At 44.8% G+C, this 26,776-nt stretch overlaps 1 long non-coding RNA gene across 1 annotated transcript; it reads right to left on the bottom strand.

The window, feature by feature from the left end:
* Positions 1 to 379: 379 nt before the first annotated feature.
* LOC117871680 lies at positions 380 to 26,557 on the bottom strand. The gene is made up of 2 exons (XR_004644330.1): positions 26,377 to 26,557; positions 380 to 986 (listed from the first exon to the last, which is right to left on the bottom strand). It is a non-coding gene; the product is annotated as an uncharacterized LOC117871680 (long non-coding RNA).
* Between the last annotated feature and the right edge of the window lie 219 nt (positions 26,558 to 26,776).

The raw sequence follows: 26,776 nt of genomic DNA, 5'->3' as shown, positions 1-26,776 counted from the left end.
AAGATTCTGATGGGCTGGAGGGCAGCGGTGGAGCGACTGTCTGCTGAATTTGAACAGCCAGATAGAAGGGCTATTAGAAGAGCTCAACACAGAGGTATATGGCACAAGGAGGCTTTGAAAGATTATTTTAACAGTGTGCTAGAGTAGTGTGTCTTGTTGTAGTGTGCTCTATCTGGCCATGCTCTTTTGTGGCCTGGTAGGAATCATTTGGTGATTGCCTGAACATGTAGAGAATATAACACTACCAATGCATCAATTAATTTTGTTTGTAAATGATCCTATGAGTTGTTTGACATTGTGCAGTTACAGGCAATTGGTTACTTTCAGCATTGCTGAGCACTTGGCAGCATATGTTTTGAACTAATAAAGATGAATTATGTTCCAAATAATAGAATTTTATTCTGTAACAAATTCAGTGCAAAAAAACCTCTGCCATTTTAAAACTAATCCATTAAAAATTTAATAAAACTGAATAAATTAAGAGAGCAGAACTTATTAAGACAAAAGACCATTAGTGTCCATTTCAGCTACACCTACACTAACCATGGCTTTCACAGGTCTGTGTATGTGAAGCTCTGATTGTCTTTAATGTCCCCCAGGGTGGAGGGTTGGGGCAGTGCAGCAACCTCTGATGCCATGTGGAACGTTGATGGTGATAGACGGACGTCCTAAAATGGAGTTCTCAGTGGGCTACAGAGGGAGGTGAGCCTGGGATTGTTGAAGCTGCAGGTCCACCAGAGTCTGCTGCATCTGTGTCTGCTGCCTGAGAAGCCCCATTGTGTCCTGGTGCATCTTCCTCTCCTTTTCCTGCTGGGACTCCTGGGCCTTTCTCCCCTCCACTCTCTCCTTCTCCAAACTGTGTTCAATATTCATCCACCAGGCTCTGTGCTCACACTCTGATGCAGCACTGATGCAGTCCTCTTATTTCTCCTCCTGATCTGGCTCAGGCGTTCAATGGGAGACCCTGAAGGCTGCCATCGCAGCAGCTGAAGATAAAGCATACAGAGGTACCATTGTCAGTGGATTCACTGGAGAAAGCAAAACTTAAGCTGCTGATCTCACTCCCCTGGCTCCCCAGAAGTTTTAGAAACTACATTCTCACTTCTGGTGGGATTGCTTGTGCATGGCACCAGTCACAGCACCAGCATGGTGAGTATGACTTGCTGGGAAAATAAGGAGGGAATGACTTGACTGCATGATTCTAGTAATATAGGGAAATGTCACTGAATACTGGCACAGTTTTACACAGGCGGTGGTGATTTCAGCTGATAGCTCACTCCCAAGGGTAACAATGGCAGAGAGAGCACAGCTGCTGCTGGTGTCCCAAAGCCATCTGGGTCCATATGCTGCTAGCCCGTGTGCTGCAATGGTGTCTGCTGAAGTTATCACTGAGCAGTGTGGGAAAGTGTCCTACCATGGATGAAGAAATAAGTCAGCCCTCTCCAGAAACCTTTGGCAGAGAATTGCAGAGTACCAAGGAGGGCATGCACCTCTTTATAAAAGTGGCAGGTCTGTGGCTTGGCACCAAATCGCTTGTTGGCATCCCTAGCTTTCTGGTATACCTGCTGCAGCTCCTTGGTTTTCAAGTGGCACTGCTGCTGGTCCCGGCTTACCCCTTCTCGTGCATGCCCTGAGCAATCTGCTCCCTGATGCCGACATTTCTATGGCTGAATTGGAGCTGTGCCTTCACAGCCTCTTTTCCCTGCAGGCCCAGAAGATCCAATATCTCCTGTCGGCTCCAGGCAGGAGCAAGTCTGGAATGTGTAGCCAACATGGTCAGCTGGACAGTTGCACTTAACATTGGAGAGCTGCTAGGTGTGCTCACCAAGCTGGGGAATCAGAAAAAGGAATTTAAAAAATCTGTGGGGCTTTAAAAGGGAGGGAGAGCTTCCAATCCCCATGATCCATGGGCAGTGGAATTCACAATGGTGACCACACTGGGCATTGTGGGGCATTGTGGGACAGTTAGGTTCAACCTAACTAACAAGTGTCTACACTGGCACTGCATTGACTTGAGGCTCTGTGCCACTTGGGCAGGTGGTGTTACTATGTTGCCATCATGGGGCATTTACGCCGGTGGGAGACCAATTTGAGTATAGACACATGCACTACTACGTTGGCATAAGTTGTCAACCTAACTGTATAGTGTAGATCAGGCCTTAGACAGGCTCCCAGATCCGTAAGTAGCTCAGCATGGGTGGCACAAAGGTGGCTTAAAACCACTATATCACCTCCCCCTCTAGGCTGTGATTTATGTTGCATGCCTCCTAGAAGCAGAATTGATCTGGAATTTTTTGATTAAACATTTTTGGTCAAAAAATGCTTATTTGTCAAAATGGAAATGTATCAGTCTGTTCTAAACTTTCTCAGGTTCAGAATGGAATTTTTGGTCAGCGAGCTCACATCCTAGAATAGCCACTAGCTAAAGCATTTACCTGGGCCATGAAAGGCCTGTGTTCAGGTTCTACTTACAAATCAGGGGCTTGATTCTGGGCTTCCTATATCCAAGGCAAGTATCTTAACCACTGGGCTATATACTCACTAGTTCTAGCTCTATTTAATTATTTATATAAAGAATGGAACAGCTCCAGCAGGCAAGATTGAGAAAAGAGGACAGATGGATTCTATAGCTCTGTGTTTAGTGACCTGACCTAGGAGGTGGAACAGCTGTGTTCAAGTCTCTGCTCATATCCCAGGGGAGTGCACTGGACTATTGGCCAGTCTCGTATGTTTCTGAAAGGTTTCATTCCGATGCAGAACAGAAACAAATTCCAAAACCTTCATTTTTTTGGTGAAACTGAATTCTTGTTTTCCAGACAGTCCTGTGGACCAGGGTCTCACTCCAGAACCACAGGCACACTTTAAAGCTTGAATGACCTGAGTCTCCCTGGGAATCTCAAGCCACCAGCCATCCTTGAAGAGCAAGTGCAGCGTACTTCTGATATACTGTTAGCGTATTGTAAATTCATCTGCACGTAGCGACCCAGCATGCCCAGAAAGACAGATAAAGATGCAAATCCCTGGGGCTAGCTGAGTGACACCAAGCACAGAAGGGGGGCAGGTGGGGGTAAGGTGGCTGTAATCCTCCTTTCTGCTCCCCTCATTCTGTGGGTTTAGCCTAAGGGCTGCTGTAAATTATGTGATTAGAATCAACCCCCAAAGCCCATGTCCCCTCCTGTCCCTGGATACGCTCCCCCAGACGATCAGAATCCTCCCAAAACAATGAGTAGTACAAATCAAAAAGGTTGTGAAAATGATGGTGCCCTTCCCACGCTATACCAGTGGGACTGGCCAATACCCCTGCCACAGGCTGAGCCAGAAGAAGCCAGTAGACCTTGGTGAGTGGGCTAGGGATTAGCTCCAGTGACAGCCTCTTCCTGTAAGCATTGTAGCTCTATAGAAAAGTCAGCCGTACTTATTGGAGTACCAGGATGACTCACAAAGTTGTTTCAACATTATGATTCATGGAGCCATCTCAATGCCATGACTCACTTAAGGTCCACTATTGCTCAGAAGCCTGTAATCGGCAGATGCCTGAACATAATCTTGGGAAACTGAAAAAGAGCCTAATTTGACGGGACCCACAAATGTAAACCCAGAGCCTTTGCTTAAGAGATTCATATGGCTCACCCTGGGCTTATATTGGCTGAATTAGAAATACTTAAGATTGGACGGATAGATAGACCTTGCCAATTGGCACAGGTGAATAATCCTTCTGCACCCATGCAGTCCTATTAATTATTATTATTTGGATTACAGTCATGCTTAAAGGCCACAGTGGAGGTCTGGACCCCATAGTGCTAAGCACTGTACAAACACATAGAGACAGTTCCTGCACTGAAGAATTGTTGTTTGCTATTTGTTGGTAAAGTGTCTAGCACAGTGGGGTCCAGATCTAAGATGTAGTCTTTTTGCGCTAAGGGACAGATTTCCAAAGGTAGTTAGGTGCCCAAAGACGCAGATAGGTGCCTAGTGAGACTCCCAAAAATATTTAAGGAGGTTAGGCACCTAGCTCCCATTGATTGAATAAGGATTTAGGTTCCTAACCTGCTTAGGCTTTTTGGAAAATCCCATAGGAAATCTGGTCCTATATCTAAACAGACAAGATAGACAGTGGTGGGAAGGGAAGCAATGTGGAAATGCAATGACTTCCTCTGGGTCAGTAGCAGAACTGAGATTAGAGATAGAACCCAGACCTTCCAATTGCTCAGCCTGCACCCGCCACACTACAACAAGCTGACGCTTACTGATACGGTTCTGGAAGATGGCTTACTGCCTTTAGATGTCTCAGCAGTAGGCTGATTCTATCTATCCATCCCTCTAAGCATTTAGGCCATGCTTGTCACCATAGACTGATTCCACCAGCTGCTTACATCACGTCTGATTTTGGCATATAATGCCTAGAGTCATCCAATCAGAGGCAGATTAGGGGTTTGTGGGGTCCTGGGCCAGAGCAAGTGGGGGCCCCTTCCCACCCATTTGGCCTGCAGTCCTGCCTGGTGACTTGCCCTGCCCCACTCCCCTGCCTGGCACTCCTGCCTGGGAGTGGAGTTGGGGCATGGGGGCTTGCCCTGCCTGCCCAGTGCTTCTGGCAGGGAGTGGGGTTGGGATGCGAGGGCAAGTTGCAGGAAATGTTCAGCCACAGAGATGGAAAATAATACACACTGAACTGTGAATTACTCAGCCAGCAACCGGTTCCCTTGAACCAAAGCTGTTATGTATTATAATTGTGTATTTGTCCTGTTGTAGCACCGAGAGGCCCTGATCAGACAATGAATTCCAATGTACAGTGGGCAAAACCGTGGCTGGATTATCAGAGAATCAAATGTTGTCATACAAAATTCAAATAGAAACAAAGCATGTGGCACTAAATGTGTCCCACTGAGCCAATGGAATTATGCCATGGATGGATTTGTCTCAAGTGTTCCATAGCAAAAAAACAGTGTAACCCAAGGGAATCTGATGGGGGGCTAGAGATGGCAATTTCTTCCATCTAGTTAACGGCTTGCAATGAACTGCCTTGGTGTATATGAGTATGTGATGTTGCCCTCTACTGGTCAACCCACAGAGTGCATAAGTGACTTACTACTGCTAGCAGTTCTAGGAGTTCTGAAGCTCAAGTGGTAGAAGCCTGTGTTTTGGAGCTAAGGAGCACAATTCTAGACTGACTGTCTATGTGTGTGTGCAAGATGTAAATAGTAAATATTTATCTTGGCAGCAGCATATGGAATTGTAACAACTGTGCTGGTGTGCTGGACTGTCTTACCATAATGATTACGTGGCTTTCATCAGTGCAAAGCATTCATTTCTATGGGAATGTAGGCCTCTTAACTGTGTGTGTTTGGACTGAATTCTGACTCAAACTCAAGTATCTGTTTGGTTGCTTCCATATGTTAGGACTGCTGGAAAATAATTGGGATGATTGTGCTTCACTGCAGGGGAATCAGAAGTCTGAACATAGCATATGCTCCTAATTTTAATATGGGTCAGAGACAGTCATGGTCAGTCAGGTAGAGAGAAATAAAGAAGTTATTCTGATGCCATTTTGAAGAAGAGCTTTAGAGGAGAAGCGCCGCTGCACGTAAGATCCGTACAAGTGAACCGCAAATAAAGGATTAGCTGATTCATCTTTCTGGAAAGAACTGAGTACCACGGCAGCAGCAGCAGCATCTTTTCTGACAGAAGTTCAGCTTGGCTGCCAGCCAGACCCAGGAGGGATGTGGAAGAAAATTTAAAGGAAAAAAACAATTCAGGTAGGATCGGGGTTGAGTGGGAATGGACTGGCTGGCTGGAAAGGGGAGGCAAGAAGTCAGTGGCTATGAGCTGTTACATGCTGCCAAGTGCTGCATTTTGTGATAAGCTGAGTACCCTGCTTTTTAAAGACATATATTGGTGTGAGAGGTTCACAAACCCACAAAGAAATCATGTCTTCAAAGGAAATAGTGTATTTGACAATAGAGTCCCGAAGCATATTTTCTTTGCATCATCATATGGGAACACGAAGTCAACAACACAGACAAACAGCCAGTGCTACAGCTACAATGGGATTGTGGGTCATGAGGGTCCCTCCACCATGGGTCAGTCAACTGTCTTGTCTGATCCTTTTATCACAGTTTGTGGAAGTACTACAGCAGAGTAGTTAATGCAGCGAGTCACATCAAGTGGCAGGGTCTTTGTCTTCCTTGTAAGCAAGCCTCACTGAAAATACATGAGACACTAGCAGGTGCAAGGAAATGAGTTTGTTTTCATCCAGAAAAAAACACTTATCTGAGTTTTAAGTCTCAGAACAAGCCAGAAATTGGGACAGTTGCAAATGGAGAGCTCCTGTCTGGTCCTTGAGACAGATTTGTGAGGAGAGGCTCTCAGCAGCAGCGTATAGTGTCATATGTCACTGTTTAGGGAAAGTGTTGAGTGTTATGTTTTAGAACTCAGTGTGTGGCATGTTCCCTTTATTTTTATTTCCCTCAGGGCCAACTAATGAAGCACTAGGCAGAAGGCAGGCCGATGTACAGGGCAATGCATATTCCTGTTTTTCTAAAGAATATTTTTGCACATTTGTGAAACAGCACAGACTGGAATTTGCCCTTATGTGGCCTCTTTCCCATGACACAAGCAGGAGGCTGGTGCAGAAATGATAACAGAATCAAGAAGAGAGCATTGCCGGCCATGTGCACTCAAACCACCCCTTAAGGGGCAGACCCTGGTCCCAGTCTCATTGCAGTAGCCAGTTCCAAGAGTATAATAATTTCTTATCTCCTTTGGGTCATTCCCTGTGTTAACTGGATGATAATCCTAAGGAATTTGCTAATTCGATTTATAGATATATAAAAGCCAGGAGAAGCCATAATAGCCCTAGGCAATGAGTATGACTGATGTCAGGTGCCAGAACACAGGAGGGGGCCCAGGGCAGGAACTGACAATCACAAATAACGTGTGCAGATAAAAATGAAGCAAACTGACATGCGTAAAGCTGAGTTTGGAAATCATGCCCGGGGTGCTGTGTGAGGCAAGGATATTCTGTGTGCGTATCTGGATCTAACAGAGACAGATGCAATAGAACATATTGGGGCCGCCTCTGAATCTCACTAATGCTGGGGTAAATTCACTTGGCCAAATTCTTCCGTTGTAAATACAGAGTAATTCCATTGACTTCAATGGAGATAGTACAGATTACAATTGGGGTATCTGAGAACAGAATTTGTGCCAATAACTTCATCAATACTAAGGAGTTCTCTCTCTCTCAGGCCCTGATTAAGCAAAGTGCTTAAGCATGTGTTAAGATTTATGCACATGCATAAGTCCCCTTGAAGTAAATGGGATTTAGTCATGTGCTTAAGTATTAAGCGCATGCTTAAGTCCTTTGCTGAAAAGGGATTCTTTGCTGAATTCAGGACAAATAGAAGCCATCATCATTGTTCTTGTGGTCTGGTTTGCATTCTTGCTCATACGAGAGAAGCCATAGAAGGCAAAGAAGAAGGTGGAGGTGTCAACATGAAAAGAAAGCAGATGCAGCAGTAGTAAATTCATCGATTATAAGGCCAGCAAGGACCATTGTGATCATCTAGTCAGACCACCTGTAAAACACAGGCCATAGAACTTCCCTGAATTAATTCCTGTTTGAACTAGAACAGATCTTTTAGAAAAACATCCAAACTGGATTAAAAACGTTCCAGTGATGGAGAATCTGCCACGACCTTTGGTAAATTGCTTCAGTGGTTAATTACCCTTATTGCTAAAAATGTGTGTCTTATTTCCCATCTTAATCTGTCTCACTTCAACTTCCAGCCATTGGGTCGGCTCCTTTCTCTGCTAGGTTGAAGAGCCCTCTATAGAGGAGTTATGTGGCAGATGGTCAGAACAGAATAGCCAATTCCTCTACATTTGGAGTCATTTGTAAATGATGTGGTGGTATTCGCTGTGGCCTCCCTGACACTTCCTTTGTGGCTTTCGGCCTATTTTTGTGGAAGTAGAGAAGGTCTCAAGCCATCACAGGAAAGTTTCAGGGCTGAGATTTTTTCCCCCCCACAGGATTGTTTGGATCCTGCAAGATTTACCCTTTTCAGATGTTGCGATCCACTTCCCTCTTTCTTAACTTTTCTTTCTCAAATTCCACTGGGAGGAGTAAAAAAAAATAAAAAATCTACTGACAGGTGTTTCTTTCCCCTCAGATGATCTCAGTTATACCGGTAATGAACCAGTTTTCCCCAGTGAAAGGAAGACTGCAGTTATCTTGCTGCAGTGACAGTATGTTCCAGGGGTTTTTAATGTGCCAGTGGTGTAATAGTGTTTCCCCTTAAGGCCATGATACAGCGGTAAGCTCTCCAGGGTTGGGAGACAAGCTGTACACAAGCTGTTGCGAAGTCTGAGACTGAAGAGACAAGTGAAGTGAGAGGCTGTTACGAAGTGTGAGGGCTGAAGCTTTACTAATGAAATAACCCTGCTTGATTTTGATGGCTTGACACCAAGGTGATAGTCCTGACATACATGTATTTTCTTTCAAGCAAATTGTTAACTCCTGGCTCAGATTTCACACAGTTGCACAGATACTTCAGTGATCAGAGCCAGATAGATAGATAGATAGATAGATAGATAGATAGATAGATAGATAGATAGATAGATAGATAGATAGATAGATAGGAGGAACAAACAGGGCCATGGATTGAAAGCCCAGTCAGGTAGCCAACCAGAACCTGGATAACCTATGTAAACAGCTACCTGGTAACTGAAGGGCACAGAGGCCTCTGAGGAGGTAAGATTTCACACTGTGTTGTGACATGACATCATCATCATTAGTAATTATTAAGTATTTACATTGCCTAGTACCTAGGGCCCTGAGCCTTAGGATCCATTGTGCCAGGTTCTGTTCAGACACACAAGGCCTTCATCATTTTACGTCTTGATTACTGTGTCATCCTCTTGTTTGGCCTTGACAAATGCAACTTTGCCCTGCTCATATCCATTAAAAATGCTGCTGTAAAGATAATTTTCCCTATCCCAACTCATCATTTTCATGTCACCCCTCTCTTTGCACCCCTCCATTATCCACTGTATAAACCATAAACTACTTATATTCACTTTCAATGCCCTCATAGCTTATTCTCACCTCCCAGCCTATCCATCACATCTCATTTACTGTCAAACATAGAACATAAGAACGGCCATACTGGGTCACACCAATGGTCCATCTAGCCCAGTATCCTGTCTTCCAACAGTGGCCAATGCCAGGTGCTTCAGTGGGAATGAAAGAACAGGGCAATTTATCCATCCCCTGTCATTCGGTCTCAGCTTCTGGCAGTCAGAGATTATGGGACAGCCAGAGCACGGAGTTGCATTAACAGAAGAGGGCAATCATCAAATAATCCATCCCCTGTTGTCCACTCCCAGCTTCTGACAGAGGCTACGGACACCCAGAGCATGGGGTTGCATCCCTGACCATCTTGGCTAATAGCCATGGATGGACCTATCCTCCATTAACTCATCTAGTTCTTTTTTGAACCCTGTTATGATTTTGGTCTTCATAATATCCCCTGGCAATGAGTTCCACAGGTTGACTGTGCATTATGTGAAGAAGTACTTCCTTTTGTTTGTTTTAAACCTGCTGCCTATTAATTTCACTGAATGATCCCTTGTTCTTGTGTTATGTGAGAGACTAAATACTTACTATGGAAGTAATACTTCCATATTTACTTTTTCCACACCCATCAAGATTTTATAGATCTCTATCAAATCCCCTCTTGGTCGTCTCTTTTCCAAGCTGAAAAGTCCCAGTCTTTTTAATCTCTCCTCAAATGGACGCTTTTCCATACTTCTAATAATTTTTATTGCCCTTCTCTGTACTTTTTCCAATTCTGATATATCTTTTTCAGATGGGGTAACCAGAACTGCATTCAGTATTTAAGGTGTGGATGTACCATGGATTTATATAGTGACATGGTATTTTCTGTCTTGTTATCTACCCTTTCCCAATGGTTCCTAACATTCTGTTAGATTTTTTGATTGCCGCTGTTTTCAGAGAACTAGCCACAATGACTCCAAGATCATCTTTTTGAGTGGATAAAGCTAATTTAGACCCTATCATTCTGTAGGTATAGTTGGGATTATGTTTTCCAATGTGCATTACCTTGCATTTATCAACATTGAATTTCATGTCATTTGTTGCCCAGTTATCCAATTTTGTGAGATCCCTTTGTAACTCTTTGCAGTCTGCTTTGAACTTAACTACCTTGAAACTTTGCCATCTCACTGTTTACCCTGTTTCCAGATAATTTATGAATACGTTGAACAGCACTGGACCCTGTACAGATCCCTGGGGGACACTGCTATTTACCTCTCTATTCTGAAATCTGACCATTTATTCCTACTCTTTGTTTTCTGCCTTTTAACCAGTTACTGATCCCTGAGAAAACCTTCCCACTTATCCCATGACTGCTTAGTTTGCTTACTAGCCTTTGGTGAAGGATCTTTTAAAAGGCTTTCTGAAAGTCCAAGGACACTATATCCATTCAATCACTCTTGTGTACATGTTTTTGACCCCCTCAAAGAATTCTAATAGATTACCGAGGCATGATTTTCCTTTACAAAAACCATGTTGACTCTTCCCCAACAAATCATGTTAATCTATGTGTCTGATGATTCTGTTCTTTCTATAGTTTCAACCAATTTTCCTGGTACTGAAGTTAGGTTTACTGGCCTGTAATTGCCAGGGTCGTCTCTGGGAGTCTTTTTAAAAAATAGGTGTTTCATTAGCTATCCTCCAGTCATGTGGTACAGAAGCTGATTTAAGTGATAGGTTAGATACCACAGATGATAGTTCTGCAATTCCATCTGGTTCTGGTGATTTATTACTGTTTAATTTATTGATTTGTTCCAAAACCTCCTCTATTGTCATTATGTCAAGTCCTGCCTCTGCTCTGCCCATGATGCCAGCCTGTACTGCTCACTTAAATTTTCAAATAAGCCACTTCATGCTTTCTCCTGTGCTGCCCCTTACACATGGAAGCAGGTTCCTGTAAACATATCCCAAGTCACCTCATTGTCCTCCATCAAATCCTTCCTTAAAACTCTCCTTTTTCATGATGCCTACAAAAAAAAATGATAACATCTAGTCAGCTGGTGTGCTGAGTTCATTATGTGCAGAAACACCCAATTTGGGAAATATACACACAAAATTAGGCATGCAATACTGCACCTCAACCATCTGAAAATAGAGCCCTTAAAATTCAGCTATTTCTGAGTTGTTTATAAAAGAGTCTTATGATGTTTAAAGGAGAAAAAACAGACCGATATTTCCCTACCCACTAACCTAGCATGCAAATGACGGAACAAGTTTTGCTCAAATAGGTAAATAAATACATACATAGATCACCTTTTGGTTGAGATCAAGCACGAAACATTCATCCCAAAGGCAAGGGGTTTGGTTTTGTTTTTAAAAAAAAGGTTTGAGCAAGTGAAATGGAGGTAGGCCAGATTCTGCTATGTTAATTCACCTAATCGTACATTACTCCATTATTGCCACTGGGATTGTTTGGGGAGTGAAGTGCTTCTGAACCAGAGAAAGGTTATCAGAATCTGGCGCAATGAAAACTGATCTGTAATCTTGACTATAACTATTGCACCACTCTGTGGAATTACCATGGCCACCCTTAACACCACTCTGTGCTATTTGGCTGTAATGCCCTGCTCTTCTAAAGGTTCCTTTGTGCATTTCGAAGTAGATCAAATTATGCTCCACATAAGCTGAATTGCCTAACAGTTGAACTCTCCTGGGGAGATGAAGAAAGAACCACACATGACAGTTGTCAGTCATGTTCATGCACTACTGGAAGGCACTCAAGGATTGATTTTTAAAGGTATTTAGGCACCCAAAATTGCAGGTAGGCACCTACTGGCATTTTCAAAAGCGCCTGGGGCGCTTATCTCCCATTGATTGAATAGAAGTCAGGTGCATAGGTGCATTTGAAAATCCCACAGGAACTTATTTACATCTTTAGATGTCTAAATAACTTTACAAAGCTGATCTGCAGATACTACAGTGATGAGGGCTGTATAAGAACCTACATAGGTCCTCATGCTTCAGATACTGCTGGTTGTAGTGCTACTATAGTGAGTAGCCAGGGTAGCCTGGTACTACATCTGGGAGTGTTTCCAGACTTAGGCCTCTCTCTTGCCCCCGTTGAAATGAAAGGCAAAAGTGTGATTGATACTGGTGGGAGCAGGACTGGGTTTGCAGTCCCTGCTCCAAAGAGTTTACAGTCTAATGCAGAGGCAGCAAAACCTTCAGATACTAATAGTACAGTTTGGGATGGTGCAGGAGTGAACTGAAAGGACTCAACTGACCTAAACAGAAGCACAAACAAAACTCCATCACTATAGGGAAGATAGTGTGTTCAAATCAACCTGATGTAATTTTGGCCCTGATTCTGTAGCTGGACCTGAGCCAATGGACCCTTGCATCCACATGGAGCCCAGTGGATGCAAAAGTCTATCCACACAGATTCTTTCGCACCATCACAGCTTTCATGAGTACTTACAGTACTGAGAAAAACGTCAGTGATTCAGTGGAATGATTCCATGTGTGAAATAATCTCCTACAATTTGGCTTCCCATCAGTCAAGTTATGTAATTTATTATGACGACAAGTAATTGTCCAAATATTTATTTAAAGGGCAATTTAAATTATTTAATTTATATTCATGAGTAATTAAGCAGATATGCTGCATGCGCCACATATATTTCTTCTTGCCACTGCAGTTAATATCAATTTCAGTGCAGACCCAAAATATATATCTTCCTTATCCCCTCTCTCTCCAACAAGCCCCCAGTCTCCAAGGAATTACAATTATCCAGTGTGTGACAGTGAATAGATAATTAGGACAGTGCAGTCTTATGGGTCCTTATGGCATTTTGTTATCTTGCTGAAACAGGCGATGCAACGTGTTCCTAACTAGAGGATGTGAATCCAACTTGTCAGCAGCAGATAAATATGCAGCAGTGTCTACTTTTTGTGATGGTGATTAATGATGTTTGCCTGTCAAAAAGTGTTTGCATTGGCTAGTTTGGATGTTCAAGTCCATAAAGGGCTAGTGTGTAACATCGACTCTTGTCCTTGGGAGCAATTCAATTACTTGGCCACTGGGCCTGTTTGGTAAGCAACACATTTCTGTTTATGTACATAATATACAGAACTGGAAGGAGCCTTTCTTCAGAACAGTTCTGTCTTGGAGGAAATCAGATGAGTGATGTCTAAAAGGTCTTCCCACACTCGAGTCAGCACATGAAATGAGTCTTTGGCGAAAAATGACATTTGATCCATTAAGCCTGTTACCCTGCCCTCAGAAGAAAATAACACCTGCAGTTTCAGAAGAAGTGAATCCCCTCCCAACCAATTGTGCAATGCTGTGTGTGGAAGAGAGATGCCTTCCTGACCCCTATTGTGGTCAGTGCACACCCTGAAGCATATGGTTGCTTTTATCTCACTATGAAGAACACCAGATGCTGATGCTAACACAGTCCTTGCTTTTAGCTACCATCATTAGGAACTGGGACAGTGGCATGAAAATAAGGGCTGTCACCAGTGAACCTGAGGTAATCTGGCTACTTGCCTACATGTGCCCTGTAAAATAGTGAGTCCTGCCCATTACCTACATCCTCTGCTCCACCTCTTCTGCTCCAAGGTTAGAAACTTTGAGTCTGGAGCGTTAAAACACACAGTGCACATTGTAAGTGAATAGCTTCTACAGTGAGTTCTTATGGCCTGATCCAAAAGCTGCTTGTGGGCTTTGGATTAGGCTCATAAAGTGCAGTTATGCTCTGGGATGTGATTGAGTAAAAATGGCATTGTGGGATTCTAGTTTTTTTCTGTCTCAGTGACACCACATCAAATGGGCTTAGTGTGCAAGGAGAGGGAAAAAAAGATGGTTCTTCTAATTAACAGTGCTGTATACTTACCCTGGATCTGAGAGTCAAGCTGTATTCTTTCTGGCTTCAGACATCATCACCAGTGATATTACTCTGGCAGTAGTAATTCATTTGAGTCAATAACATTGTTTTATTTATTATTAAAGGCCTTAGAAAGGGGCTGGTCTGGCAGAAGCCAGTAACAGATTCATAGCTTTTAAGGGTAAAATGGACCACTATGATCATCCAGTCTGATCTCTTACATAACCCGGCCCTGACAATTTCACCAGGGGTTCCTGCAGTGGAGGGAATTATCCTTTCTCAGAGGAGGAAGAATTCCACACTGCCGTGCAGGAAAGCTGTGTCTGATCTCTGGTGGGTTTGTCTGGGTGCAAAGCTGAGGTGGCATCCTACACCCATGGGTGGATGGAGAGGACCTTACATCAATCTACAGTAAATCAGTATTGCCAGGTGATCTACAGGATGGTTCTGATGGGCTTGGGATGTGAGAAGTGTTCATTCGTCCTCACCTGGGGCTGGTGGCCATGATATGGGGAAAGTGGAGGCAAATGGGAGAAAGGTTTCAGAGTAGTAGCTGTGTTAGTCTGTATCAGCAAAAACAATGAGGAGTCCTTGTGGCACCTTAGAGACTAACAAATTTATTTGGGCATAAGGGAGAGAAAATGGGAGAAAATACATCTGGGGGGAAGTTTTCATGAAAACTCTGTCTTTTTTTCCCTAAAATATTTGTAAATTTCCAGCCAGTGCTACTTACACCTCTCATGGGTGGCAGGTATAGAAGGCAGGGGAAGGCTGAGCCCCCCCCCACTAAGCCTTGCGTGGCCCTGCCCACGCTCCTCCCACAGGCCCCTTCCTGTTTCCCAGCGCTGTGCTGTGGGGGGCTCTTCCCGCCGTTGCCCCAGGCTGGGGCTAATGGGGGCTGGCCTGCGCTCCGGGGCTGGAAGGGGGGACTGTGCCATCCACCCAGCACACAGAGGGGGGCGCACACAGACTGCCCAGTGCTCCGGGGTTGGGGGAGGGGAGCGGTCCACTCCCCCCGGTGTGTCAGGGCTGCGGGGGGCCTGTGCTGCCCTCCTGACCACCAACCCACCTGCCATTCTGGGACTGGGGAAGGGGGGCCATGCCACCCATGCAGTGTACGGGGGGGGGGCCAGCGGGGGCTGGCGACCGCATGGGGAGAGGGAGGCTCTGGGCTTTGGTGGGAGTGGTGTGGCCTTGGGTAGAAGGGGTGGTCCGGGCCAGGGGCTAGCCTCCCCGAGCCCGGGATTCACCTGCCACCCATGACACCTCTGTTTTGGAGACAGAGGGCTCTGCTTTGAGAATTCTGCCTCCAGGTAGAGGGAAAGATAATAGACCAGAAACAGAACATTCATACTATTACAACCTCAGGTTTTGGTTCAGTGGATCCACGCTCCACCAAGGTGGTTTCCCTGTCTCCACAGGATGCTAATTCCTGAAATTTCAGAAGTCTACCTCTTCCTTGTAATTCACCTAACCAACTGTGCCTTACTGTCTGTGTAGGGATATTCCTACCTGACCCCTACTGTGATCAGCACATACCTTGAAGCATTTGATCTGATTACTTTTATCTCACTCTGCATAACACCACCTGTTATCAGTGATCATGAAAAGTGGCTCCTATGGTTTCCTTATTGCATATACTAGATAACAAGGCATGATTATTTCAGAGGGTTATAGGTTCACAGATTGGTTTGGAAAGAATAGTAAATAACAAGGAATGTTCCAATCTGCTCTAGGTGGACTTGAACTTTCTCAGTAGAACTGTGCTAATAGATATCAAAAGCAGTTCAGTGCAGATAAATGCAGAATAATGACTCCTAGAGCACAGAATTAAGAAGAAGAATATTTTTCCAAATGGTAAAATGATGGAGCAGATGTGCCAGGAAGGAGATCTGCAAATCATTACAGACAAATCCCTTGAGGCGTGCAGCTGCTGTGAAGTCGATGTCTAGAATGCTAAACTACATTTCTAAAATGGTAATGTGTTACTAAGAAGAAATTATATCTCCTTGATGTAATGTACATGGCAAAGGTTAGACCTCATTCTGAGCAATATGCTGGATTTTACTGGCCATCCTAAGTTCTCTCTCATAGGAGACAATTTCTGTTTTAATGGAACTGGATTAAGTACCAAAAAAAGTGAGTGATAGTAGTTTTGGAAAAGTACTGTGCACTACACAGCCAGAAAGCACAAAAAATGTTTGCTCCCCTATTGAAACAGAGAAGCAAGAAGTAAATGAAAAGGAGGTGGGAAATGGCCCTGTAGCTGGAAATGGCCCTGTAGCTATCACACAGGGATAACAGTCAAAAGAACAATACTCTACCTTTGGGTGACTTCGGCAAGTCACTTAACCCCTGTGCCTCAATTTTCTTGGGTGAGATCCTCACCTTCCCACCATCCCCTTCACAAGTAAAAGAGTCGGAGTGATATAAATGGGCTCTAATGTCTAGGTATCAAGCCGGGGAAGGGAGGGGGCAGGAATCCCCTGGGACAGGAACTGAAGAAGACCATGATAAGGCTGGCTTCTCAGTATCCATCTGCAAGAGCTAGCATGGAGAGCATGCTGGAAGGTGGAAGGGGGTGGGTCGAGAGTAGGAGCTTACTACTCAGCACTGCAGCCCATAGGTCAGCCCAGTGGGGCTGCTGGACAGGCCCCCTGTGTTCCCTCTAACTTTTCCCACCCATGTGTGGAATGAATTTTGTTATGTGCAACAATATAGAGGTGACCTGTGACACATCACTTTCATACTGGTGCACATAACAAAATTCATGTGGTGGGGATGGGGCCGAGGGGTTTTTGTTGGGGGGGGGCTCAGGGCTGGGGCAGAGGGTTGGGATGCAGGGGTGTGAGGGCTCTGGCTGGCGGTGTGGGTTCTGGGGTGGGCTGGGGATGAGGGGCTCAGGGCTGGGGCAGAGGGACGGGCTCTGGGTGGGGCTGGGATGAAGAGTTTGGGGTGCAGGAGGGTGCTCCGGGGCTACTGCGGGGAGAGAGAGACTCCCCGCAACACAGGAGCTCTGGGGCTCAGGCTGCAGGATAGGTCCCCCTGCCCCAGCCCCAGCAAGTCCATGCCGGGGCAGGGCCACACCTGGGGCCAGGCCATGCCGAGCCTGGGGCTGGCCTGAGCCACGCCACTCTGGGGTCGGGCCGGGCTGTGCCTGGGGCCGGCCCGGGCTGCGCTGCCCCGCCCCGGCCGTGCCTGGGGTTGCTCCTGGGCCTGATCCAGCCGGGGGTGGGTCCGTGGGGGCCCAATCCAGTCACGGCTGGGTCTGTGCCACTCTGGCCGTGCCGCCCCAGCCGCACCTGGGACCACTCCTGGGCCCAGTCCAGCTGTGGCTGGGTCCGTGCCACAGGGTGAGTTGGGGCACCACTTACAGGAAACTTATGCCCAGGTTTGTTTAAGGTATGCTGAGTCTATGGAGCAGCCCAGGGCTGGGAAGTGCAAAGGTGGCTTAAAGCCACCTTAGCCCTTGCTCCCCCTGGACTGTGAGTTGTGCACTGTATCTCTTAGAATTGCAGCACAGAATCTCCCCTCTTGTCTCTAAAATGGGAATAATGGAATCATAGAAATGTAGGGGTGGAAGGAACCTCAAGAAGTCATCAAGTCCAGCCCTTTGTGCTTACATAGGTCCATACAGGACAGGTGTTTGTACTTTAAAACCTCTAATGACGGGGATTCCACAACTTCCGTTGGAAGCCTTTTCCAGAACTTAACTACCCTTATAGTTAGAAAGGTTTTCCTAATATCTAACCTACATCTCCTTTGCTGTAGATTAAGTCCATTACTTCTGGTCCTACCTTCAGTGGACATGGAGAACAATTGATTCCAGTTCTCTTTAAAGCAGCCCTTAACATATTTGAAGACTGATATTATGTCACCCCTTGGTTTTCTTTTCTCAAGACTAACCATTTTTTCCCCAAATTTTTTCACCTTTCCTTATATGTCAGGTTTTCTAAACTTTTTATCATATCTGTTGCTTGCTTTGGGACTCTCTTCAATTTGGCCACATCTTTCCTACAGTGTGGCACCCACAGTTGGGCACAATCCTCCAGCTGAGGCCTCACCAGTACTGAGTAGAATGGGACAATTAACTCCCATGTCTTACATTCAAGACTCCTGTTAATACACCCCAGAATGATATTAGCCCTTTTTGCAATTGCATCACATTGTTGACTCATATTCAATTTGCGATCCACTACAACACCCAGATCCTTTTCAGCAGTACTACCACCTAGACAGCTGTTCCCCATTTTGTAGTTGTGCACTGCATTTTTCCTTCCTAAGTGAAATACTTTGCACTTGTCTTTATTGAATTTCATCTTGTTGATTTCAGACCAATTAATAAAGTTCATTTTGAATTGTAATCCTGTCCTCCCAAGTACTTGCAATCCCTCCCATCTTGGTGTCATTCACAAATTTTATAAGTATATACTCTCTACTCCATTATCCAGGTTATTAATGAAAATATTGAATAGTACTGTACCCAAGACTGACCCCTGCAGGACCCTACTAGATACATCCTCTCAGTTTGACAGCAAACTATTGATAATTACCCTTTGAGTACTGACTCAACCAGTTGTTCACAAACCTTATAGTAATTTAATCTAGATGAAATTTCCCTAGTTTGCTTATGAGAATGTCAAGTCGGACTGCGTCCAAAGCCTTTCTGAAATCAAGATATATCATGTCTACTGCTTCCCCCCATCCACTACATCAGTAAACCTGTCAAAAAAGGAAGTTAAATTGGTTTGTCACTATTTGTTCTTCACAAGTCCATTTTGGCTATTCCTTATAACCACATTATCCTCTAGGTGCTTACAAACGGATCGTTTAATAATTTGTTCCATAATCTTTCCAGGTCTCAAAATTAGACTGACTGTTTCATAATCGTTTCTTACTTCTCATGGCTGCTTTGAGGCATAATTAATTGTTCATTCTTGTGAAGTGTTATAACAGCCTAACTCAGGTAAAGCACCTTTTTATTAAGTCTAATTGTCATGGAATTTAGGATACCTGTAGAGCACAAGACTTCCACTCTGCCCTCAGAGAACTTTGAATTAGTCTAAGCGGCCAGAAAGTCTAGGAAAATAAGGTAATAGAGAAGGTTAAACAGATTAGCTGGGAACCCCAAAGGTTTACTTAGATTTTGTGTTTAGCACCTATGAACTCTATGGTTAAGAAAAAGACTCTACAAACCTTCTGAAATTTATATTTCACCTTTCCATAGCTAGAGGAACACCCACACGTTTATTCTTCTTCTCAACTAAGACTAAGAAGTCTCCGTGTCACTGATACACTGAATTTGCATGAATGTGAATGTTTTAAGAGGAACAAATCAGTTAGAGCCAAAGTAATGTGTTGTCCTGGGGGTGGGATTTGGCATCAGTGAAGACTGAACCTAGGGTATCTGGAGCTAAAAGCATGAATCCTCTACTGCTTCAGCTGAAAGACTCAGCTCTGTTTGCCAAATGATGTAGTGGACTCACAAATCTCTATAAATACCCACTAGACCGAGACATAATGAGTAAGCATGGATTCTATCAGGAAGTGAATTTTATGCGAGTCATTAATTATATATTCTGGCAAACATTTTTTTGAAAACAACAGAGAACAGGCCAGGATGAATTCTGACTACTATGACTAGATGACATAGCTCCCCATTTTTTTCTATTGAACCCAATAGGAGGTTTTTTCCCTAGTACGGGTCAGGATTCTTTCCTGGATGTTAGAGATGATTTTGGTGGGTGAAGCAAGGGGATTAAGGTTTTTTTTTTTGTTGTTCCTTTGTTAACGTTTTGTGAAGCCACATTGTATTGCTCACTGCAAATTCACCTTGACACTTTGGAGCAGACTCTCCTGAAACTGTCACTGAATCTTAAAATGTTGTTGTTCCAAAATTATATGTTCTAAAAATAGAGGAAAAGCTTAAAAGGAATTAAACTGATTTAGACAAGCTTAATTAATCATCGTGGTTTTACAAGGAAAGTACCTCAGTGTTCTGTGGGAGCAGAGAAGCAGCTCAGATCTAGATTCATGCACATTGAGGATTTATCCAGAGATGTCAAGATAGTGAGCAAGAAAGACCCTCACTCCTTCCAACCTTCTGCTTTTCTAAAGGTGCTTATAGCAGAAGATTTCAACATATGCCATATGATCACTGTCCACCTTGTCTTCAATGTTAGAGGCTTGCCCAGATCCCATTGTAGTCAATGGAAAAACACACACTGAGTTCAGGGGGCCCGGGATCAAGCCCTTAGAGAGCTCACCAGCTCCCTTATCCAGCAAAGGACTTAAACATATGCTTAACTTTAAGCACATGAGTGTCCCTTTGAAGTCACTGTGTACTATTCAAGTACTTGAAGTTAAGCACATGTATAAGAGTTTTGCACGATCAGGATTAAATGATTATTAGGATTAATGAAGAGTTACAGTGTTGTAAAGTGTACATGAAGAAACAACTGACAACTCAACAGCTTACCTGCCTGCTCACCTCACTGTTGTTCAGGAAGGTGCTGTTAGGCCAACAGACTACAGCAGAGAGTGCTGTACAACTCAAGCGGCTTGTCAGCCATATTGTCAGTTTTGATCTCTAGAGATTTTTGGGTGTGTGGTGAGGCAGTGACAGCCTACTTCACTCCCCTCTCAGTCGCCACTTCTCTCGCTGCCCTGAGCTTTCTGATTGTCACCTAGGAGGATGCAAACCTCAATTAAGTCCCATTTTCATGACAGTTCTGGGGGACCATTACAATTTACAAACCTGCACCATATAATATAAACCCAAACCAAACTATTGACATAAAATTAATAGAATCCAAGGCAAGAAGGAACCGCTGTGATCATCTAGTCTGACCTCTTGCGTAGCAAGGCCATAGGACTTCCCTGAATTAACTTCTGTTCAAAACTAGGTATATCTTTTGGGGAAAAAAATCCAATCTTGATTTTAAAATGGTCAGTGATGGAGAATCCATCTTGACCCAAGCTGTTCCAATATTTGATTACCCTCACTGTTAAAAATTGTGCCTCATTTCTAGTCTGAATTTGTCTAGTTTCAACTTCCAGCTATTGCATCTTGTTATACCTTTTGGCTGCTAGACTGAAGAGTCCATTATCCAATATTTGTTCCCCATCTAGGTACTTATAAACTGTGATCAAACTACGCCTTCACCTTCCCTTTGTTAAACTAAATTGAATGAGTCTATCCCTGAGTCTATCACTATAAGGCATGTTTTCGAATCCTTTAATCATTCGTGTCTCTTTTGTGAACCCTCTCCAATTTATCAGCATACTTTTTGAATTGTGGACACCAGAAGTGGACACAATATTCCATTAGCACTTTCACTAGTGCCAAAACAGAAGTAATATAACCTCCCTAATTCTACTTGAGATTTTCTTGTTTATACATCCAAGGATTGCATTAGCCCTTTGGGCCACAGCATCACACCTCATGCTCAGCTGATTATCCTCTCCCCCTTGCCTCCGGACCCTGCACCTCCGGAGCAGAGCAGCTGGAGCCCGGGAAGGGAAGTGCCCGGCCAGCGGCTCAGGGTCCGGAGGCAAGGGGGCTGCCCGAAGCCGGAGCGCTCGGGCAGCTCGGCTCTTAAACAGAGCCGAAGAGTCAGGGGAGGAGCAGAGCAGCTGAAGCCCGGGAGGGAAAGTGCCCGGACAGTATTTTTCCCGGACATGTCCGGCTTTTTGGTAATCAAACCCCCTTCCGGGGGGAATTGCCAAAAAGCCGAACATGTCCGGGAAAAACCGGATGTATGGTAACCCTAGCGTCTCCCATCCTGTAAGTATGACCTACATTTGTCGTTCTTGTATGTATGATTTTATTTTTGGCCGTATCAAAAGCCATATTGTTTGTTTGTGCCCAGCTTATCAACAGATCCAGATCGCTCTGTATCGATGACCTGTCCTCTTCATTCTCTACCACTCCCCCAATTTTTGTGCCATCTGCAAATCAGTGATGATTTTGTTTCCTTCCAGTTCATTAATAAAAGGCATAAGGCCAAGAACCGATCCATGCAGAACAATACTGTAAACTCACCCATTTGACGATGAGTCCCCGTTTATAATTACATTTCGGGACCTGTTAGTTAGTCAGTTTTTAATTCATCTAATGTGTTCCATGTTCATTTTGTATCATTCTAATTTCTTAATCAAAATGTCATGTGGTACCAAGTCAAATGCCTTACAGAAGTCTAAGTATATTACATCAACACCGTTAGCTTTATCAACCAACCTTGTAATCTCGTTTAAAAAAAAAAAGATATCAAGTTAGTTTGACAGGAACTATTTTCTAAAAACACATACGAACTGCCATGACTTATATTCCCCTGCCCCTTTAATTCTTTATTAATTGAGTTCCAAATCATCTGCTCCATTAAACTGGAAACATGTTTTTCCCCCACTCTGAGTGTATCTCACTTATGAATTATTGCCCCAAATCAACAAATTAAGCACATGCTTAACTATCAGTATAAGTATAAATTAAGCATCTGTTTAAGTGCTTTGCTGAATCAGGACCTACAAAATGAACATTAAAAACTGCAACCCCCTCCTAAAAAAACATTAAATCATCCAACCCCAATCCCGCCATATATTTGAATCTCATCACTGTCTATCTCGCCTCTGTCACTGTAGTACTCAGTACCTCTCAGTCTTTAATGTAGTTATCCTTACAATACCCTTTTGAGGCAAGAAAGCACAACGGTTGCCATTTTACAGTTGGGAAACTGAGGCCCGAAGACACTTAGAGCTTGTCTATGCTGCCCCACAGTTCAGACTACAGGGGAGTGAATAGCAGCATGCACCAAAGTGCTGCACTGTAACTCTCCCGTGTGGACACTGCAGGCATGAACTAAAAGTTTCCTGGTTCACTTTAGCATAATCCTCTTCAAACAAGACTACTTTAATGCAAAGTAGGAATCTTTTAATTCATGCCTTCAGCATCCACATAGAGGACCTACAGAACAGCAGTTTGGTGTGCACTGCTATTCACTCCCCCATAGTCCAAACTGCGGGGCAGTGTAGATGTAGCCTAAGTGACTTGACCAAGGTTACACAGGAAATCTGTGGTGGAGCTACTCTCCCAAGTCCTTGGCTAGCATCCTAATTGCCCTAACTCTAACCACTAGTCCAGGGGTCGGCAACCTACGGCACGCATGCCAAACACAGCACGCGAGCCGATTCTGAGCAGCACGCAGCTCCCTGCCGCGGTCCCGGCCCCCAGCCCCACTCAGCCCCCCCGCCCACCACTCTCCCCTGTGGGGGCAGGAGGCAGAAGCTTGGTTCCGCGGCAGCCAAGCTTCCCCCCTCCCCCGCTTCCTCCCCCAGTGTGGTGCTTTCCGGCCCCGCCTCCTCTCCGTGCCTGAAGAATGGCAGCGTGCACACAGCTCCGTAGAGGAGGCAGAGAGAGGTAGGGACGGAGCCTGGGAGAAGGGGGTGGAACAGGGCATATCCCTTCCAGCCCCCTGCCATGAGCCGCTCAGGGCAGGGGGCTGGGAGCACCCCCACGAGCCGAGCACCCCAGCCTTCTGCCTTGCACCCCCACCCCTCTGCCCTGAACCCCTCCACCACAACACACACCCATCCCTCTGCCCTGCACCCCCACGGCCCCATCCCTCTGCCCTGCACCCCCCCACACCCCCAGCCCTCTGCCCTGAACCCCCCACACCCCAACACACGCCCAGCCTTCTGCCCTACACCCCCCACACACCCCAGCCTTCTGCCCTGCACCCCCTCCCCCATCCCTCTGCCCTGACCCCTGAAACACCCACCCCCAGGTCTGGGGTCCCGGCCGCAGGCCCTACTCAGCCCGCTGCCGGCCTAGGTGAACAGAACCCCAGGCTGGCAGCGAGCTGAGCAGGCTGGTGGCGTAAGATCAGCATTTAATTTAAGTTTAAATGACGCTTCTTAAACATTTTGAAAACCTTGTTTACTTTACATTCAATAGTTTAGTTATATAATATAGACTTCTAGAAAGAGACCTTCTAAAAACGTTAAAATATATTACCGGCACGCGAAACCTTAAATTAGAGTGAATAAATGAAGACTCAGCACACCACTTCTGAAAGGTTGCCTACCCCTGCATTAGTCCATTCTCCCTCTCTCCCAGCTGAACTTGGAGTTTATTTTCATGGCTGCACTGTAATCCTTTGAAAAACAGGGTTTCTAATGGGAATGCTGACAAGCCCTCAATTCTGATGGTGCTGAGTACCGCTGTAATAAGGTAGTATATTCAGCGTAAGGATAATGGATAAGGAGGTATTTATAACAAAGCCATAATTCAATAGAGGGGGTCTAGACAATCTCATGAACCGCAGCAGTGAAGCCTGATTGATCGATGAGATCATTAGAACAGTGAGATTGAATTACTGTGCTGGTAATTTGTCAGGCTCCCCTCTCATCATTTTTATGATGTTTGAAGAAGATTTACAAGTTTTACTGGATTTTTTTTATTCAGGTCTGTGTGATATAAATAGGGTGCCTCCAGAAAGCTTTTAAATCAGTGAGCTGCTTGGTTTTGCTTCTGTCTTCCCCTGTAATAAGAGTTGCAGGCATACAGTAATCGTCACTTTTGAATTATTTAAGATGTAGATCATTGTGGAATTAGAACCTGGCTTTTTTTTTATTTCCCCTCCCCCAGTGTTCAGCACAACAATGGAAAATTCCACTGCAGGAGGAGTGGAAGGTGAATTTATCACACAGCCAGCATTTTATTGTGCTAAATAAGAAGTAAAACAGACAATTATTATTTTCTATGTCTATGTAATCGGGTACCATATTCCATGTTAACTGACATGTGGTAGTTCTTCTGATACACAATAGTATCACAACACATTTACGGACTGGGTATATCTTTTGTCCTGCTGCACATTTTCCCTTATGTTTGACCTGGGACACTAGAAGATGTGTGTAGTATTGGGGACTGTGCCTTTAATGCTCTCCAGTGGACTCAGGCAGTGTGGAGGAGAAGGAAGCAGTCTGACTGGACTACAAAGGGGACAAGCCTCAGCTCTGGGAGGAGTGTGGATGGAGCAGAGAAAGTGTGGTACTCTCACCATCGTACCTGCGGGCTTCACAAATATTAATGAATTTGTCTTCACAGTACTAAAAGGGACAGTACTGAAGGGACAGCATTATTCCCACTTTACTGGCCAATTGAAAGGACACGGAGTTTTAGATTAAAAGTGTCTTAATTTTGGGTGCCCAATACTCTAGGACCTGATTTGCAGAGTACTTAGCATTATACAGCACTATATATATTCATAGCACAGCTCCTCTTGAATTCAGTTGCAGCGGTGAGCACTCTGCACTTCTGCAAATCAGATCCCAGGGTCTCAAGTCAGGCACCCAGAAAATGAAGTGATCACCCATGAAATGTTTAATTTAAAAGACTTGCCCTGTCTCACTTAGGAACTCTCTGGCAGAGGCAAGGATAGAATCCATTTCTCCAGAGCAGCATTCAACTGCCTTAACCATGCAACCGTCCATTACTTCTGGCAATCCCCTGCCTCGCTCACCGAACGCCTTCCAACTTCTGCAACAAAAGAGGCCCGTGTCCCAGAGAGGACAGCTTCCTTCACTGCACAACCCGATTCATCCCCAGAGAAGGTCTCTCGTGTGCACTTAATAAGGCAGACTGACTCCAAAAGGTTTGTTTTCTCTTTTTGTAAAGGTTCTTTTTCCCTTACTTGTTTTTATGGGTATGTCATGTGGTTCATAACAACATCGCTGCCATGTAGCTTGTTGGGAGTGTGTAGGATTGGTATCTGAAGTCAGTGGGAGCTGATCAGCCTCTTTGAAAATCAGCCCCTGAGCATGGAAGGGGGCTTATGTTACAAGTATTAAAGTGCTAAGTGTATTGTTTAATTTACTCTTTTTGGAGAGTCACTTAGCTTCCACTCAAATGAGGACAGACATTATACTTCTAGTGGGTGTACAGGCCTAAATCTATGGCTCTTTGCTTTTCACTAATGCTTTTATTAGTAGTATCTTGCTAAAGATGTATTTGCCAATCCTGGTTGTTATATACAGGAGAAGTTTTCTATAAACCAAGTAACTGTCATTTGATTTTAGGGGACTATTTGTTAATGAAAAGCACCCAAAATTAGAGTTGGCATTTTTGATGAAAAATTGAAATTTTCTGTGGAACCCCCCTATGATTGGGGGGACAGGGCCTCCTGCCTAGTGGTTATCGCCTATGGTGACAGTCTCCCCTAATGAGTATGGTCCAAGGGGCAGCAACTCTGCCTAGTGGATACAGTCCTCAGCATGGCAACTCCACCTAGTGGATATGGTGCCGGGGCAGGGAATAAGGGAACCCAAGCCCTCCCACTCCACTGGGTTCTGACCCAGGGCCCTGGGAGGCTGGTTCGGCTGCTCACCTTTCAGCATGTGAAGTCAGCCTCAAGTCAGCTACCCTGGGTCACTTCCTACCTTTATCTGCACCCCATCCGGCCACCACCCATCTGTGGGGAACATCGCCTTCCGGGCTTTCAGCCCTAACCTCAGTCACTAGGTGCTGTGTCTCCTCTGCTTCCCACCTTGGTGTGGGCTCAGCTCTGGTCTTCCCCTGGAGCTCCCAGGGCACGTCCTCCTCCCTTTCTTGCCAGCCCCTGAGTGAGCTGCCTGGCTGACTTTTAAACCCCGCCTCCAACCCGAGCATGCCTGACACCTCCCCCCTATGCACACACCACCACCACTAATTTCTGACAAGTTCTAGATACAAATCTTCCTGCTTCCAGGAATGAAGAGCAAGTGTGGCTGCTAAACCAGTTTTTGTATGGGCCCAGCTACACAGGCTAATGCAAATGAATGGTTGTGTTTCCTGAAATGT

Source organism: Trachemys scripta, chromosome 2 (assembly GCF_013100865.1).
Source record: "Trachemys scripta elegans isolate TJP31775 chromosome 2, CAS_Tse_1.0, whole genome shotgun sequence".
Lineage (NCBI taxonomy): Eukaryota > Metazoa > Chordata > Testudines > Emydidae > Trachemys > Trachemys scripta.
This window is presented reverse-complemented; position numbering and strand designations above follow the sequence as displayed.